We start from the raw sequence: 5142 nt of genomic DNA on the forward strand, positions 1-5142 counted from the left end.
CCCAGACCTGACATCAGAAAACCCAAGGTTTTTCCTCTTGCAGCTTGGTTCCATCTGCTTGTCTCTTGCCTCCAGAATGCCATTGTTATGGCAAAGTTTGCCCTTATGTTAGTTAAACCTGGTAGAATAGCTTTGCACTCATGAACTCAGGCCTGGAATATATTTGCTTGCAATAGAGACTGAGTCTATTTTCAATGTGCACATTTCTGGGTGTCTGGAAGGATGCACTTCTAAGAGAGGAACTACTTACAGGCAAGTACTCCTTCTGGTTGAGTAGGAATTGCAGGTGCTCACAAACCTGCAGCGATAATTCATCTTACCATGAAAATTCCGAGTCTTTCTAATCATGCACCTATGTTACAGTCTCACTTTTAACATTTTGCAAATCTGGTGATGTGAACTGGCATATCTCATTATTGTTTGAAATTTTAGATTATTAGTAAGGGTGAACACTCTTATATTTGATTTCTGACCAATTATGTTTCCTGTTCTGTGAATTGTCTTTCAGATGTGCTATGCCCTACTTCTGCATTGATTAAATAGGTATTCTTTATGTATATTCTGGATATATCAGAACCAAAACACATATGTGTGCTGTATATTCTGGCAATGATTTTATCATTGCAATTTTTTCTGTGTACTGTATTTTCATATGCCTTATTGGATCTTTGTAAGAGACTGTTATGTTTAACAAGGTCAAATTCACCATGTTTTCCTTTATAGTTGTGACTTCTCGCATGACTCTCACTATTGGAGACAGTACACTTCTAATAACCAGTTATCACAGGCAATATGGGGGTGGGAATAAGTGGAAGATGATGCAAAGGAGAATTATGGCCGGAGTTTCCTTGGAACGACTGACTGCAAGTTCTCACTTCAACTTGTTATGTTGAAAGAGTTGTATACTCAGCAAAACTGCAAGCAAATACATATGGAGGGATGGAGCCAATACTCTGTTTTCTTTAGTAGTAACATCTTGCATAACTACAGTACGGTATCATCAAAATTAGTAGATTCATCTCCATTCAACCCACATAATTTATTCAGATTTTATCACTCACTGGTCCTTGCCCTCTTGGGTATCTGTATCTGCACAGTGAGTCCCTTGCAGCTTTGTCTGGCATAGAATCCATCATCCACCTCTGCAATCAAATCACAGAGTTATTCCCTGACTACAGGCCCTGGTGCTGACCAGTGCTAACCTGTGGTTTTGTTTCAAGTATCTCAAGACATTGCTGCTAAGACAGGTTTTTTTTTTGTTTTTTTTGTTTTTTTTTTTTGTTTTTTGTTTTTTTTGGTGACTTTAAAACAGTATATTTAACTTTAGTCTTTAAATACATCGACATCTTTCATATCTGTGAAATAGTATCAGGTTCCTTGGTAAATGCTGTAAATGTTGAAGTAGTCTCTTTTTATAAAATGGGGTTTATTGACAGAACTGTCATATGTCCTTTATATAGTCTGACATCTCTGGTTGGTTTCTAATACATAGCACAGTGCATATGCTATGTAATAGTTTTTAAATGTATTTCTTAGAGAATGATAGCTAAAATCTATATATGCTCAGTACAGACAAAAGTGCTAAAAATATTTCAAGCCGCCATTAGTTGAATCCCTGTGTACTGGTGAATTGTTCTGTCCTTGAAACACAATATTGACGCAGGCAGCTTCAGAAAGAAGAGCTTTATCTTGGCTCACAGCTTTAGGGGTCGCAGTCCTTCGTGGTGGGGAAGACATGGCAGCTAGGACTCCATCTGTGGCATGACATAGCTGTTACGTTACTTAACAACAGATGGGAAGCCGAGACATGGGGCCGGAAGTGAAGTTGTCCTAGAACCCTCAAGCCCTGCTCCTTAGGTCCCATGTTTGCCACCGAGGCATTATGTCCAAAAGATTCTGTAGCTTCCCTGAGCAGCTCTGCTAGGCGGTGACCATGTGTTCAGACACAGATGTCTTTGGGGGACAATTCTCACTTACACCATAACCCCATGGACTTGGACATTGCTGATAGGGAGGGATGGAAACGCACACCGAATACCAAGCCAAATGAGCGTGGACTATGGAATCTGGTGCTGCTGTGTTTGCAACACTTCAGGGTAACCTCGAGTTACTTTCCCTAGCCTTGCTGATAAGGTGGAGGCAGTATTTGAAATACCATGCAGCAACTGCCACGAAGCTCCTGTGGAGAGAGAGGAAGACGCTGAAAAGGACCAATAAGAAAGAAGGAGTTGATGACGTTACCAATAAGAAAGAAGGAGTTGATGACGTTACCCAATTGGAACGCAGGAAGATAACGGCCAATGGGACACGTGGGTGGGGGAGCTGAGCGCTGTGACCAAGAGCCAAAGCTGGGAGATTGAAAAATGCAGACCACCAAAGCACTGCTCGTTTCTCCAGTTCTGATCCGTTCCTGTACCAGGGGTCTACTCAAGCCTGTGTGTCTGCTTCTCTCTTGAGTAGACCAGAGGCCCCATCTAAACAGCCGTCCTGCCCCAGCTCCCCTCTCTAGGTGGACAGATGGGAATTCCACCAGTGTTGTGTCCCGGGACTTTGACACAGCCGCCAAGTTCATTGGTGCTGGGGCTGCCACAATTGGTGTGGCTGGATCAGGGGCTGGCATTGGAACTGTGTTTGGTAGCTTGATTACTGGCTATGCCAGGAACCCATCTCTCAAGCAATAGCTCTTCTCCTATGCCATTCTGGGCTTTGCCCTGAGGCCATGGGGCTCTTTTGTTTGATGGTCGTCTTCCTCATCCTCTTCACTATGTGAAGTTCCGTGGGTTCATCCAGCCGTCCCTGCTGCTTCTAGTCCTTGCCAGTTCTGGTGCTGGAGTGTGCTAAGCTTTACCATTAAACAACATTTCTCTAAGAGAGAGAGAGAGAGAGAGAGAGAGAGAGAGAGAGAGAGAGAGAGAGAGAGAGAGAGAGAGAGAGAGAGAGAGAGAGAGAGATCATGCAGCCTTGCTTGTACCCTGACCAGTATGTGTTTTATGAATGATACTTAGTATAACCAAGGCTTTCTCCCTCATGATGATGACACCAACCTCATCACTCTGATTTTCTTCCAAAGGAGTAGAAATGACAGCTGTCTTGTCCCTCCTTGCCACCTCAGCTTATGGTGTACCCTATTTGGCAAATTCTTTAGTTCATTTATGTCTTCTTCCTTCAGTTTCCTCCAGAGTAGGAGGAGTACCTGCCACAGAAGCATCCTAAGCCCATCTCTGGAGTCTCACATCTCCTCTTTCTTTGTGTCTCACACATTTTCTGTTTCATCTGCAGTTTGCCAGGAAGCTGCTGGCCTTGGCTGCCTGGCTGGCTGAGAAAATTTTCCCTATGCCTGCGCTGACATGCTGGGTGCCCTTTTAAGAGGACTGTCACAGAGGCATGATGGCTTCTGATCCAAGCATGGAAAGCTGAATGGGGAGAGTCCACCGCAGCCTTCCAGGGGAGAAGCTATTCTAGGAAACAACCACTCCAGTCATCTCATTAGCATAATCTCAGGAATTAATGGCTTGATTGATGTCCCAAGTTTCCCTGCAGTTTTCTATAAATGATAACGTATTAAAACGAGATGGAGGAAAGAAAACATGACACGACATATATTATTTAGGTGTTTTCAGAGAGGCTGACACACAAACACACACAATTTATCAACAGTCGTTTTTTGCATGGTGTTCTGAGCCTGGAGCCACCAAGATGTGGAATTAATTTCATAGCAGGTGATTCTAGACTATTTCACATGGGCCATCTGTCGCTTCTTCATTTACCTCTCTGCTGTTACAATAATTAATCATTTCAGGCGTAGGCTTGGCGCAGGATGCTCTATCCTGGCTTGGAGCACCACAAGAGGGAATAGCACCGAACCACTTGCTCTAAAGCAGCCTGTTTTTGTGAACCAAGGGTGTTCCCATTTTTTTCTCACTTGCTTTTGTGTCTCAACCAGGGTCTCAGGAGTTGGAGGTGGCTTCATAGAGTACTGCTGCAACAATACATGTTGTTTTCATGCAGCAAAAGAGAGTTCGGGGAGGTTTAGTCAGATGCTTGACTTTACATAGCTAATAGGAGGGGGTGGGACAAACTCAGGTTTATCAAATCTTCAAGCCTTAGTTGTTTGTTAAGATTTGAACCTGAAACGTCCCCCACAGGCTCATATTTTGAGTGTGTGTTAGGTATTTTATATATATCCTTGCTTTGACAAAGTACCTGAGAGAAGCAACTTGGGGGGGGGGTAATTTTGGCTCATGGCAGGAAAGACGTGGCTGTGGAAGGATGAGGCATATGACCACATCTTGTCATAGTCAGAAATCAGACAGTGATGAATGGTGATGCTCAATTTGCTGTCTCTTTTCCCATCACTTTTTGTTCAGTTCAGGAGCTGAGACCATGGGATGGTGCCATCCACATTCAGGATCTGTCTTCCCTTGTTAAACTCTCTAGTAATGGAGTAAAAGTGTGCCTCTTGGGTAATTTTAAATCCAGTTGTGATGGTTTGAATGAGCAGGGCCCCCATGGGCTTATATATTTGAATGCTTGGTCCCTGGCTGATAAAACTGTTTGAAGATTAGGAGGTGCAGCCTTGATGATGAAGGTGTCACAGGGGGTAGGCTTTGAAGTTTCAAAAATTTATACTATTCCTAGTTAGAGCCTCTCCCCACCTTTTGCTTATGGATCAGAGGTATGCTCTCAGCCACTGCTCCAGTGTCATGACTGCCTCTGTCTGCCTGCTGCTGTGCTCCCCACCATGATGGTCACAAACTCTTCCTTTGGACCTGTAAGCTATTTCTTCTATAAGTTGCCTTGGTCGTGGTGCTTTGTTATAGCCTTGGAAAGGTAACTAAGACAGAAGTGAAGATGAAAGTCAACGTTAAACACCATGCTTGGTCCCCAACTTGTGGTGTTATTTTGAAGACTGGGGAGCTTTAAGGAAGTAGGGCCTAACTAGTAGAGGTGTTTCACTATGAGTGAGCGAGCCACTATTTCAGGTCTCATTCTCTCTGTGTCCTGGTTTATGCCATGTAAATGGCTGCCACCTCACATCCCTTCTGCCATAAGTGAGCCAATTCTATGGTCATGCTTTTCCACCATGAAAGATTGAAATCTCTCTGAAACCACAAGTCAACACAAACTTTTCATCTTTAAGGC

General features: G+C 43.6%; 1 pseudogene; it reads left to right on the forward strand.

Moving 5' to 3' along the window:
- The first annotated feature begins 2363 nt into the window (after positions 1–2363).
- On the forward strand, positions 2364–2770 carry LOC131896980 (ATP synthase F(0) complex subunit C1, mitochondrial-like; annotated as a pseudogene).
- The last annotated feature ends 2372 nt before the right edge of the window (positions 2771–5142 follow it).

Source organism: Peromyscus eremicus, chromosome 20, assembly GCF_949786415.1.
Source record: "Peromyscus eremicus chromosome 20, PerEre_H2_v1, whole genome shotgun sequence".
Lineage (NCBI taxonomy): Eukaryota > Metazoa > Chordata > Mammalia > Rodentia > Cricetidae > Peromyscus > Peromyscus eremicus.